At 42.5% G+C, this 14570-nt stretch overlaps 1 pseudogene; it reads right to left on the bottom strand.

Moving 5' to 3' along the window:
- Window positions 1–262: 262 nt before the first annotated feature.
- LOC122435486 lies at window positions 263–1279 on the bottom strand (annotated as a pseudogene).
- Window positions 1280–14570: the final 13291 nt, after the last annotated feature.

The raw sequence follows: 14570 nt of genomic DNA on the forward strand, positions 1-14570 counted from the left end.
TCTGGTTTCACTCTCTGGAACTTTCATTAAATAGGTTTTGGTGCCTTTCAATCTAGCCCCCTAGCTCTTAATTAGTTTCTCATATTTTAAATCTTATCACTGTGTGGCCTCTGATGAGTGATCTCCTCAGCTGCTCTAGGTCAGGAACTCACTTTTTGCACCCATTCTCTTGTTTATCTCGTCATGTTGGGCGTTCACCCGTTTGTTCTCAGATTCATTCCCCATCCTGTTGTGTTCTGTCCCATCCATACTGCAAGGACCTTCATATCCTCCCATCCCTTCTATGTAAGTTTGTGTATTTCTCTCCCTTTGTCTGGGCTTTGAGCAACGTCACCAGAGGGGCTCCTCCAAGCCCGCTGGGCCCAGGCGGCTCCTGGTGGTGCTTGTGGGTGAGCCTTTTGAAGAGACCAGCCAGCCTGCGGAGGTCGGTCAGGTGGTCGCCCATCTTCCTGACGAGTTTCAGCTGCTCACCCAGGACGCGGCTCTCCCGGAAGTGACGGAGGTGGGGGCTGCGCGGGGAGAGCCCCGGGCCTGCAGGGCCATGACGGCCTGGTTCGGGTGCTTGTCCCCGAGCTCGGTGGCCTCCGCGGCGTCCTGGGCTTGACCCCACTCAGCCTGAGATGCGCCTGCGGTCCTGGGAGAGGGCGCGGCCGCCTTGCTGGTCTTGCGTTTTCAAGAGACGCTGGGCGCCCTCGCGCTTCTGCTGGGCCAGTTCGTGGACAAAGTGGCCACCACGCTCCAGAGCCACGTGATCGCGGTGGAAACAGAAGCCTCGAGAGAGGTTGGTGCGCGAGGCCCGCAGATGCAGGGTGACTAGGCAGTGAATGGGACCTCCACCTCGGTGGAGTCATTCTGACGAATCTAGGAGGTCAAGGTAAAAAATGGTGTTGGTGGTCCCGGTGGCTGAAGGTAGCTGAGGGGCTGATTCTGAAGTTTGTGACTGGAAAAGAGGTTGGAGGGTGGTCGGAGCCTGGAGCGAGGGGCGTCCCTGGGTCTGTTCCGTCCAAACAAACACTGTTGTAGCAAGAGACACATCCATGGACCGCCCAGTGCACTGCCTCTGTGTTATTTTTAGAATTATCAAGATTTCTAACTGTTCTTGATTCATAGCACCTACTTTTGTTTGTTGATTTTAAATACACTTATTTTTAAATTCTTTCCAAGCTGTTCTATTATTTCTTTTATATGATTCCTCTTAGATGTTGGCCTCCTTTTGTGGTGTTGGGCCTTTGTAGTTTTTTTTTTTTTTTTTTTTCTTTTTTTGAATGCCTACCGTCATGGTGGCTTTTTTCCTCTCCCACTCAGTCCCTGGAAAGTGCTTTTGTGATTGCTTCAGCCCAGTGTCTTGAGGACCACAGTCAGTGGGTCAGGGATTTTGCTCTGTGGACATATACCACAGTTCCAAAGCAGGAGCTCACATAACGTGTTTGGTGGCTGACGGTGCACATCTCAGCTTGCTTTCTCATCACTGAGCAGTTGGTTTCTCGCTCCACTCCCCAGTGGATAGGTAGGATTTGTTCACCTTCAGATATAGCTGGAGGGCCATGAGCAGTTTCTCCTTACTCCTGGGTTGGATTTGAAATTCCAGACTTGTGGTCAAAAGGTACCAACTTTCAAAACATCCCTCCCTCACCTTCTCCCACAGAGTTCAAAAGTCTGTTCTGTGTCTCTTTTTCTGTTTTGCATATAGGGTTGTCGTTACCATCTTTCTAAATTCCATATATATGTGTTAGTATGCTGTAATGTTCTTTATCTTTCTGGTTTACTTCACTCTGTATAATGGGCTCCAGTTTCATCCATCTCATTAGAACTGGTTCAAATGAATTCTTTTTAACGGCTGAGTAATATTCCATGGTGTATATGTACCACAAATCTATGGCTGATTCATATCAATGTATGACAAAACCCACTGAAAAAATAAATAAATAAATAAAGGGGAAAAAAAAGAAAAAAAAATAGGTACCAACTTACAGATGTAAAATAAGTACCAGTGAGCTAACGTACAATGTCATGACCGCAGTTCACATTGCTGTGTGATATATTTGAAAGTTGGTAAGAGAATAGGTCTTAAAAGTTCTCATGACAGAGTAAAACACACTTCTTTTTTTTTTTGTATCTATATGAGCTGATGAATGTTAACTAAATTTATTGTGGTAATCATTTCACAATTATGTAGGTCAAGACATTATGCTGTACACCTTGAATTTGTACAGTGCTGTATGTTAATTATATCTCATTAAAACTGAAAAACTAAAACATAGAACAAAACAAAGCAAAAAAGAAATCCCACACTTTACTGGGTCGGGTCCTTCCTTACTGCTTACTTCCTTACTGCTATGGGCTTCCACTTCCTTTCTAGTCCATGATTTTAAAAATCATGTCCCCTGAGTATTTTTGAAACACTTTATCTATCATTTTTACATTTTTGAAACAGAGTGCAGGAAGTTTAGCATATTTTCACCCTGAGTCAATACAGTTTTTAACCAAAATGTAGTCTAAAGCCTTGCTGCTCAAGAGCCCTCTGTGGAGTGTGTTTATTTTTGATTTTTATGCAATTTTAAAGGTTCCTTACCATTTACAGTTATTACAAAATACTGGCTATATTACCATGTTGTACATTATATCCTTATAGCTTATTTTATTTTTTTAAATTAATTATTTTTAACTGTGTTGTGTGTTCATTGCTGTGTACTGGCTTCCTCTAGTTGTGGAGAGTGGGGGCTTTGCTTCGTTGCTGTGTGTGGGCTTCTCATTGCAGTGGCTTCTCTCACTTTTTTTTTGAACTTTTTATTTTGTATTGGGGTATTGCCGATTAACAGTGTTGCGGTAGTTTCAGGAGAACAGTGAAGGGACTCAGCCACACATAAACATGTATCCATTCTCCCCCAAACTCCCCTCCCATCCAGGCTGCCACGCAACATTGAGCAGAGTTCCATGTGCTATACGGTAGATCCTTATTGGTTATCCATTTTGAATATAGCAGTGTGTACATGACCATCCCAAACTCCTTAACTGTCTCTTCCCCCTGGCAACCATAAGTTCATTTTCTAAATCTGTGAGTCTCTGTTTTGTAAGTTTATTTGTAGCCTTGCCTTTTAGATTCTACATGTAAGGGATGTCATATGATAATTTCTCCTGTTTGACTTCACTCATTATGACACTGTCTAGGTCCATCCATGTTGCTGCAAATGGCATTATTTCTTTCTTATGACTGAGTAATATTCCATTGTATACAGGTACTACATCTTTATCCATTCCTCTGTCGATGGACATTTAGGTTACTTCCATGTCTTGGCTATTGTAAACAGTGCTGCTAGGAACATTGGAGTGCATGTATCCTTTCCGATCATGTTTCTCTCAGGCTCTATGCCCAGGATTTGGATTGGAGGGTCATATGGTAGCTCTATATTTAGTTTTTTAAGGAACCTCTCCAGCATTGTTGTTTGTGGATTTTTTGACGATAGCCATTCTGACTGGTGTGAGGTAATATCTCATTGTAGTTTTGATTTTCATTTCTCTAATAACTAGTGATATTGAACATCTTTTGTGCCTATTAGCCATCTATCTATATGTCCTCATTGGAGAAATGTCTATTTAGGTCTTCTGCCCATTTTTTGAGTAGGTTGTTTTGATGCTGTTAAGCATCATGAGCTGTTTGTAATTTTTGGAGACTAATCCCTTATAGGTCACATCATTTACAAATACTTTCTTCCAATCTGTGGGTTGTCTTTTCATTTTGTTCACTGTTTCCTTTCCTGTGCAAAAGCTTTTGAGTTTGAGTAGGTCCCATGTGTTTATGTTTGTTTTTATTTCTATTATTCTGGGAGATGGATTGAAAAAGATGTTGCTGTGATTTATGTCAGAGAGTGTTCTGCTTATGTTTTCCTCCAAGAGTAGTATAGTGTCCGGTCTCACATTTAGGTCTTTAATCCATTTTGAGCTTATTTTTGTGTATGGAGTTAAAGACTGATCTAATTTCATTTTTTTTACATGTAGCTGTTCAATTTTCCCAGCATGCGGTGGCTTCTCTTGTGGAGCATGGATTCAGGACGTGGGCTCTGTCATTTTGGCACATAGGCTTAGTTGCTCCGTGGCATGTGGGATCTTCTCAGACCAGGGAATCAAACCCGCGTCCCAGCTTTGGCAGGTGGATCCTTATCCATTGCACCGCCAGGGAATTCCCCGTGTAGCTTATTTTATTTCTAATAGTTTTCCCTCTCACTCGCCCACCCCTATATTGCCTCTCCCTCTCCTCCCCACTGGTAACCACTGGTTTATTGTCTCAATCTGTGAGCCTGCTTCTTTTTTGTTATATTCACTAGTTTGTCCTATGTTTTAGATTCTGTGGAGTGTGTTTTAAATTCAGAATCTCAGGCCTCCCTGAGACCTGGGGGATCAGAAATGGCTCTTTGACTAAAGGCCCAGGTTCAGGTTTAAGGAGTGCTCCTCTAAAGGTCACTTAGTTTCTGTATTACCAACCAGGACAAGATGAGGAGAGAGGAGAGAAGCTTTTATTTACTTAAATTTCACCTTCTTCCCTTTCCTGCCACTTCCATGTTGATATATCTTGAATTTTTATTACAGTTTTCTATTAAAGGCCATAATGCTTATACACAATAATAATTTTTTTCTTAATTTTTTCTTTTTCTTTTTTTTTTTTTACGGCTTGTGGGATCTTAGATTTCCACCCAGGGATTGACCCCCCTGGGCCTTCGACAGTGAAAATGTAAAACCCTAACCATTGAACTGCCAGGGAATTTCCCCCATCACTTCTTTTAGTTTTATTTTTCTCCTTGTTGAGGTTCTCTTGGAGCTTTTGATATAACGTTTTTGAGTCCTTATAATATGAAAATGGTCTTTATTTTGCCTTCATTCTTTGACAATATGAATATAGAATTCAAAGTCCAAAGATACTTTCCTTTGGCACTTTGCAGGTATTTATTATCTTCTTGAATCTATAAAAAAGAAAAATAGAGAAGAAACCTTTTTATCATAAAAAAAATAACTTTACAGGAAAGTAGAGGGAGTGAAACAATGAACCATGTGTTTATCTCTTGACTTCAGCAATTAGCAATATTTTTGCATCTGTTTTGCTGACAGGAAATCTCAGGTCAACCCCATTCTCATTTTTTTTTCCAGATCTTTTTGTTCTGGTGGCTTTTAGGGAACTCTTTATCCTTCTTGTTCTGCAAGTTCGCTGCAGTGTCTAGATGTACCTTTCAAAAATTATTATTACTGATTAGCACTCAGAGGTCTCTTTCAATCCAAGGCCTTGTGTTTGGATTCAATCCTGGGAATTTCTTGACTGTTGTTATTCTTTGGATGTTGCTCCAGTTATCTCCTTTTGGAAATAACTTTTAGAGGAATCTTGTAACTTGTAATCTTGAATCATTCCTCCCATCCGCCTTTACAATTCTCTTCATTCTTTTCATCCCTTTATCTCTTTGTGTTGTGTCCTGGGAAAGTTTCTCAAGGTAACCTTTCAGCTTACAAATTTATCCTTCAATTGTGTACACACTGCTATTCACTGATATAGTTCAACAGCTACGTTTTTTGGTTCCTCAGCTTTTAATAGTTTAAGGTTACCATGCTTGGTTGTGGACTTCCGTCCTACAGGAAAGTTCTCCTGGGTGCCTCCTGAGAGGAGATGACTTTCTAGCAGGCCTGATTTGCAGGGGCTGGCTATATAGGAGCATGGTGTGACCCTGGCCTTCCAGTGGTGAGGGCCACCATCCTTTTTAGGTGAGGAGGGCCTTAATTGTAAGCGACAGAATCCAATAGCTACTTTAAACAGAAAAAGACTTTATTTCTACTTCTTATTGAAGAATTTAATAAAGTGCTTAGCACTAGTACACTGTATACCTTGATTAACTTTTACATATGTATACACTTGTGTAATTACCACCCAGATCAAAATATAGATTATCCCCAGCCTTCCAGAAGTTCTTTGTGTCTCTTTCCAGTCAGTATTCATCCCATCCTCCCCCCAGAGGCAATCATTTCCTCTATTTCTATTACCACTGATTAGTTTTTCCTGTTGTCGAATATTACAGAAATGGAACTACACCATGTGAACTTGTCTGACCTCTTTTGCTGAGGGTGTGAAATTCATCCTTGTTGTTGTGTACATATTGTTTATCCTTTTATATTGCAGTGTAACATTCTATTGAATGAATAGGTCACAATTTATATATCCATTCTCCTATTTCTAGACATTTGGTTTTTTCCCTCTTTTCTAATTCCGCTGACTGATGCTTCTGTGAACATTCTCATTTGTGTCTTTGGTAAACATATGCATTTATTTCCTTTGGGTGACAGACCCAGGAAAGACAGTGTTGGGTCATAGACTGGGTATATGTTTAGCATTAGTCAATACAATTTTTTTGAAAGTTGATTGTACCAATTTACATTCCTATCGGCCCCGTTTGAGAGTTCCAGTTGCCCCACATCCTTGCTGGTACCTAGTGAGTCTTTTTATTTTTAGCCATCCTGGTGAGTGTGCTGTGGTGTCTTATTGTGCATTTAATTTGCATTTCTCTGATGAGTAATGATGTTGAGCACTGTGACAGATACAGAGTTTTCCAGTTTCCACAACATCTCCCATCATCTTACAATGGGACTGTAACACTCTTCCCATTCAAGGTGGAGTCCATGTGCCCTTCTCTTGAGTCCTGTGACTCTGATGGAAGTGGTAACATGTAACTTCTGAGAGTTGGTCATAAAAGGCATTACAGGCGTACCTGTTTTTACTGAACTCTGTTTTATTGTGCTTCATAAATTTTTGTTTTCAATAAATTGAAGGTTTGTGGCAACCCTGCAGTGTCAGATGATGGTTAGCATTTTTTAGCAATAGAGTGTGTTTAAATTATGGTATGCACACTTGTTTTTTTAGACATGCTATTACGCACTTATTAGACTACAGTATAGTGTGCACATAACTTTTATATACTATTGGGAAGCCAAAAAAATTGTGTGACTCACTTTATTGCAATATTTATTTTATTGTGGTGGTCTGGAACTGAACCCCCGATACTCTGAGGTGTGCCTGTGCCCACTTGTTTGGGACACCTTCTTGGAGCCCTGAGCTTCCACAGAAGCTGTTCAACTAACCTGATGTCACCACGCTGCGAGGAAGCCCAGACTAGTCCAAAGAGACCATGTGGAGAGATCCTGAGACGACACAAGAAAGATTCCCAGCCAGCCTGCAGTTCTGACCACCATCTGGGTGTAACTACATAAGACACCCCAAGTCAGAACCTCTCAGTTCAAGACATTCTCCAATATTTGCTGTTCTCAACTGGAGGAGATTTTGCTCCCAAGGGACATTTGAGAAAGGCTAGAGACATTTTTGGTTGTCACAACTTGGTGGGGGGCTATTCCTGGCATCTAGTGGGTAGAGACCAGATGCTCCTAAACATCCTACAGGACACAAAGATAGCCCCCCCCCCAAAGAATTATCAGGCCCAAATGTCAGTTGTGCTAAGGTTGAGAAACCCTACTTTAAGCCACATAATCCACTAAGTTTGGGGATGTTTTGTCCCACTGCAAAAGTACTAGAACAGGGACTTCCCTGGTGGTCCAGTGACTAAGACTCCGCATTCCCAATGCAGGGGTCTGGATTCCATTCCTGGTCAGGGAACTAGATCCCACATGCCCCAAACTAGATCCCAGATGCTGCAACTGAGAGTTTGCATGACACAACTAAAAAGATCCCACATGTCACAACTAACACTCAGCGCAGCCAAATATTATTTTTATTTATATTAAAAAAAAGTACTAGAACAAATACACAAGCAGAAAGGGAATTTTTAAAGAAAATTAGATAGTTCACAGATCTCTGAGAGGGCCAGAGTATTGGGCTTAAAAGCTACTCATCCAGGAATAATGGTCAAGTCATACTACGTGGTGAAAACTGCTGGACGTGGACCCAGAGTTTTCTATCTGTGATGCTGAGGACTGGATACCAGGACCTCTCAATGCTGGAAACCAGTGCCACCCTCACCAGAAAGTGGATTCCAAGTGTTTCATGCTTCTTCACATTGCTCACTTTTGAATCAGAGTCTTACTTTGGCATGTCTGATGGAAGAACCCTAAATCATGTGTAAACCTGCCTGACCTGTCTGCAAGAGAAGTTGACAAAGCAAGTTTTCTGGCTTCTGCTATGGAGGCAGGACCAACTTAGGAAAGGTGTTCCAAAGATGCTGGGAAGCCACAACTTTGACAGAATTCCCTGATAATATGTTGTTTTAAATCTTGTTGTAAATGTGATTGATGATGGCTGCAGAATAACACCCATGATGACTCTACCGTAACTTCCCGATTCTTTTGTTAATACAATTGGATTATTTTTAGGGTTTTTTGTTGTTGTTAACTTATTTTAAATAATGCTGTGATATCATCAGACCTTTGGGCTGGAAATTTTACTTTAGAGATTTTTTTAATCCCAAAGAAATAACTTATAAAAACTGCAGTTTATTACACAAAAGTCCTTACAGCTTTATTATTTTTAAATACTGAAAACTGAAAATAGCACAGACATCTAAAACCATGGAACAGGACTTCCCTGGTGGTCCAGAGCTAAGTCTCTGCACTCGCAATGCAGGAGGCCCAGATTTGATCCCTGATCAGGAAACTAGATCCCACATGCTACAAGTAAGCTTCCACATGCCACACAAAGATCAAAGATCCCACATGCTGCAACTAAGACCTGGCACAGCTAAATAAATTAATTAATTAAAAAATAAAACTGTGGAACAATGGACTGATTTGTGATAACAAACTTCTACAATTTCCTGGGATGGTAGTAATTCTAAATATTAGGCCACATTTGTCTCCATCTGTTTATATTTGGTCAGACCATGTGTCCAGTTTACTTTGAAAAATGTAGTCACTGTGACTGTGTAATTTTGTTATAATGGAATTTTACAATAAAAATAATGACTTTGTGTTCTGTTGGGCTAATACATAGAAAGTGGGTACAAAATGTTTTATGGAGAAAACCAAAATATAAGAGTCTTGATATATTCATTACAGCCATGTAAAGTTAGTGTTTGCGTAATGCGAAGAGTCATGAGAAGGTTGCCTTTTGTTTTGGGTTTGTAAAGTTGTTTAACTATAGAAAAATAAAAGGAAATTCCCCAGGGTTTGTATTAACTGCTCAGCATCTGGAGAGCTTGCCCAATAGGTGGCACTACTGGATTGGAGCAGATAAAAACTTTTCCAGGCTGCCTTCAAGCGGTGTTTTTCAAACTTCCATTGGCATCAGAAAATGGCCTGCTTAAAACACAGCTTGCTGGGCCCTTCCCTTAGATGCTCTGATGTAATAGGTCTCACACATGGCCCAAGAGTTTGCATTTCTAACAATATTCCAGGAGAAGCTGACACTGCTGGTCCAGGGACCATGATTGAGAAACGTTGCCTTTGCATGGAGCTCCTTGGAGTGTAGAAGAGTCAGAACAGGCTGCTTCTGTCCTTCTTCACAGCAGTCCCCAGCTCACCTCACTGCCACGGCCACCCAGTGTCAACAGAGGAGTAGGGCGGCCACTCAGAGGTGGGGGGTTCCTGCTTGACCTGCTCCATCCTGTCTTCCATTTGAAGGGAGCACAATGGAGGGAAGGCTCTTCATCTGTTGCTTTCCGAAGGCACCGACAGACCTCACACTGGGGTCCTGCACTGGCCAACACGGTGAGTGACTGGTAGCCTCAGTTGCCACCCGCTGAAAGGATGGGGTACCTCCTGTCCCTCAGCAAGCGTCTTGGAGTCCTTTGCACCCTCCTCTTCCCCTACTTCTGTAAACACATATCTTACTATGAACCTAAGTCTGGGTTAGCTCATTCCAGGCTTTATGTGTCTTGTGCTCTAACTACTGAATAAAGATCTTGTCCTCCATCTCATAGAAATTCAAGCAAAATTCACCACTGTATTTTTCAAAAACTCTGTCCTCAAACTTTCAACCTCTCCTCTCCCTAGTTTTACTCTCCCCTGAGCTTCACTTTGCTTCCTGCTTCACTAAGAACATGGAAAAAATTAGAACTTCCATGAGTTCCCAGCACCAGAGCCACCTCCCCCACTGCATCTGGCCCCGTATACTGTACTTCCTCCCCAGTGAGATGGATGACTTGTTGCTGCTCTCAGCCAAGAGCACTCCCTCCGCCTGTGCACTGGATCCATCTCCTCTCAAGGTCTTGGCTGCTGCAATACTCCTCTCTCTACTGCATCACCAATTTCCCTCTATTTACTGGACTGTTCCCATCAGCATACTCATGTACTGTTATTCCTTCTGTATTAAATAGTAGAGTTGCTTCTGTTCATTATCTCCAGTTTTTCTGGTACTTTTCTCACCTGAGCCCACCCAGTCACGTTTTGTCCCCATCTCTCTACCAGAACTACCCTGGTCACAAATGACCCCCACATGGCCGAGCCCAGTGGTCACGTCTCAGTCCTCAGCAGCAGCACTTGACAAGATGGTCACTTTCTTGAAACACTTGCTTCCTTGGTTCCCACAATACCCCACTCACCTCTTATGTCTTTTTTTTTCCATACAACTTTTTATTGAAGTATAGTTGATTTACAGTTGTGTTGCAGAAAAGTGATTCAGTTTTTTATATATTCTTTTTCAGATTCTTTTCTATTATAGGTTATTGAATATAGTTCTCTGTGCTATACAGTAGGTCCTTGTTGTTCATCTATTTTACATATAGTCGTGTGTATTCCTGGTGGCTCAGACAGTAAAGAATCTGCCTGTAATGCAGGAGACCCAGGTTCGATCCCTGAGTCAGGAAGATCCCCTGGAGAAGGGAATGGCACCCCACTCCAGTATTCTTGCCTGGAGAATTCCATGGACAGAGGAGCCTGGTGGGCTACAGTCCATGGGATTGCAAAGAGTCAGACACAACTGAGCAACTAACACACACAGTGTGTATCTGCTAATCCCAAACTGTTAATTTATTCCTCCCCACTTTGGTAATCATAAATTTGTCTTCTATGTCTGTGAGTCTGTTTCTGTTTTGTAAATAAGTTCATTTGTATCATTTTTTTAGATTCCTTGTATAAGTGACATTATGTCTTTCTCTGACTTACTTCACCTAGTACAATAATCTCTAGGTCTATCCATGTTGCTGAAAAAGGCATTATTTCATTCTAGCTCTCCTAGTTCAAAGCCCCAAACCTCAGTGTCATTCTTGATTTATTTCTTTTTTTCCCAACCCGTATCCAGTCTTTGAGCAAGTCTTCTTGGTCTCATCTTCAAACTGTATCCAGAATTCAGGGGCTTCTTTTTGATCTTTGTCCCTCCCCTAACCGCTACCATACTGATCCCAGCCCCGAGCATCTCTCACCTGGATTATTGAAACAGACTCCCAAGTGGCCTCTTCGCTTCTGTCCTTGTCCACCTGCATTCTCAACACAGCAGCCAGTAATCTCGTGAAAACCCCAGTCAGATCAGGTCCTTCCTTTGTTGAACGCCCCCTCCATTTTATTCAAAATAACACCCAAGTCCTTAGGAAGACCTGCTAGACCCCAAGTGCTCTGCCCCCTAGGGTTCTGATCTCCCCTTGTTCATTCCAGCAGCGCCTGCCATGCTTCACTTCAAGGCCTTGGAACTTGCTTCTCACTCTACCTGTATTTCTCTTTCCCGGATATTTATTTGTATGACTCTCTCTCTCTCTCTCAAAGTTTTTTCCCCCAAGCTCCCTTCTCAGCAGACTTCGAACAGAGCAGCTTGGTGTGGCAAATGGAGGTGGCAGGATTGGGTCAGAGTGCGTATGATCTGGGTGGGTCTGGCCAGACTTAGTCTGGAGAGGTCAGCTGCATGGAGGGAGGTTTTCTTTGAGCGAGTGTGCTAGAGTGAAGCAAGAAATGCAGCTGGGGCCAGACTCAGGTTATTTCAGAATGTAGCTCTAGACTCTGATCATTCCTTTCAGGCCAGAGCCAGGAAAATTCAGAAGTTTTGGCGGGGGTGGGGCAGGCCTATGTATTCTTTTTTTTCAAGAGGCATCTTGGTGTTACCCAAGGTCCAGTGTACTGGGATTAAAATAGCTGACATCAGAGCTTCAGAACTTATTAGTGATATTGGGCAATTCTCTAAGCCTCAATTTCTTCATCTGATAGTGGGGAGAAGAACGTCAACCAGCTACATTCTCTCAGGACTTGGATGAGGGCCATATGCGATGATGCTTGTGAAAAAGGCCATAAATTCAAAATTCTGTTCAGCTTCTAAGGCTTGCTATTCTCATTGTAACCAGCATGAACTTCTCCACAAAGTTTAGCATATAAGCATGCTGCATCTTTTTTATTTTTTGCAAGTTCAGTCAAGAGAGATGCAGGACCCTGTGTGCCAAGTGGACAGGAAATCCAACGTCAGCCTCTCAGGCTTCTCCACGGCCCTCTGGGCGGTCTGAGAACACTGGGCCTCACACAGTCCGAATGGAAGATTCCAGCTGGCTGCTGCCTGGTGCTGGCCTTGCTCCCTCCAGGCGTTGCAGAGAACACCAGTCTTCTGTGGCCACTGGCCAGGACTGTTCCTCCCCCGGGCCAGCGTGCTGCACTCCCTGGGTGATGGGCTCCTGGTACAGGCTTCCAGAGGTTACAGTTGTTAGTGTCTCATCCCATAGCCACACCAGTTAATCTTTCCCAGCACCTGGAGGCCCTAGAAGTGCTGGGCCCAGGCTGGCCCAGCGGCTCTTGCTTAGTGCAACTCAGACGCTTGCCCTCTTTCCAGTCCCGAGGATCGCCACGGCACCAGAGGGCTCCTCATATGTCCCTAAAGACAATGGAGAGGCCGTCCCCTCTCATCCCCTCTCTCAAGACCTTCACGTTGTCTTCTGCACGCCCCCATCCCCACCCCACCAGGCAGCTTCACTCCTTTGACCCTTAAACACAAGAGGCTGATGACTCCCTTTTCCTGGACAGCAGCAGTTAGTTTCCTCCAACAAGACACAGCCTTCCAAAATGGTAAGCTTATTTCTATCACATAGCCTCCTCCTCCCTGTTTTGAGAATTATCTTCCTAAAGTTTACTAAGGGAACTAGATGGCTGAGCTCAAAACCCAAGTTTATCCTCTTATAGAACATTGTGACATATACACACACACATATAATATTATATATAATATAAACATATATCTATAAATTTTTGTCCTAACTAGTCTCTTTCCTCCCTCCCTTGTTATATCCTCTGACATTCTGTGCTCTCCCACAGATTTTGCTGCAGCCTTTCTTACTATAACAAAAGTAGATACTACTAAGAACCTGGTGTTACCCCTTCTCCAAGACCAGGGATGGTTCAGAATTTGGCTCAAAAGAGATCAATTTTCCACACAGTTAAAGTGTAGGCTTTAAGCATTCACTTGGAACTTAAAAAATAATAACTTTATTGAGATAGAATTCACAAAGTATACAATTCACCCATTTAAAGTGTACATAATTCAGTGGTTTTTAATATATTCACAGATAGGTGCAATCATCACTATAAGTCAATTTTAGAATATTGGAATTACCTCAAAAAGAAACCCTGTATCCTTTAGTTATTCCCCCCATCCTTCCTTCCCAGCCCTCAGTTCAGTTCAGTAGCTCAGTCATGTCCAACTCTTTGTGACCCCATGGACTGTAGCACGCCAGGCTTCCCTGTCCATCACCAACTCCTGGAGCTTGTTCAACCTCATGTCCATCAAGTTGGTGATGCCATCCAACCATCTCATCCTCTGTCGTCCCCTGCTCCTCCTGCCTTCAATCTTTCCCAGCATCAGAGTCTTTTCAAATGAGTGAGTTATTTGCATCAGGTGGCCAAAGGATTGGAGTTTCAGCCTCAGCATCAGTCCTTCCAATGAATATTCAGGACTGATTTCTTTTAGGATTGACAGGTTGGATCTCTGTGCAGTCCAACTGACTCTCAAGAGTCTTGTCCAGTACCACAGTTCAAAAGCATCAGTTTTTCAGTGCTCAGCTTTCTTTATGGTCCAACTCTCACATCCATACATGACTACTGGAAATACCATAGTTTTGACTAGACAGACCTTTGTTGGCAAAGTAATGTCTGTTTTTTAATATGCTGGCTAGGTTGGTCATAACTTTTCTTCCAAGGAGCAAGCGTCTTTTAATTTCATGGCTGCAGTCACCATCTGCAGTGATTTTGGAGCCCAAAAAATAAAGTCTGTCACTGTTTCCCCATCTATTTGCCATGAAGTGATGGGACCGGATGCCATGATGTTAGTTTTATTAATGTTGAATTTTAAGCCAGCTTTTTCACTCTCCTCTTTCACTTTCATGAAGAGGCTCTTCTTGATTCTTAGTTAGGCTCTTCTTAGTTCTTCTTTTCTTTCTGTCATAAGGGTGGTGTCATCTGCATATCTGAGGTTATTGATATTTCTCCTGGCAATCTTGATTCCACTTTGTGCTTCATCCAGCCAGGCATTTTGCATGATGATGACCTGAATCAAATCCCTTACAATTATACAGTAGAAGTGACAAATAGATTCAAGGGATTAAATCTGATAGAGTGCCTGAAGAACTATGAACAGAGGTTCATGACATTGTACAGGAGGCAGTGATCAAGACCATCCCCAAGGAAAAGAA

Source organism: Cervus canadensis, chromosome X (genome assembly GCF_019320065.1).
Source record: "Cervus canadensis isolate Bull #8, Minnesota chromosome X, ASM1932006v1, whole genome shotgun sequence".
Classification (NCBI taxonomy): Eukaryota; Metazoa; Chordata; class Mammalia; order Artiodactyla; family Cervidae; genus Cervus; species Cervus canadensis.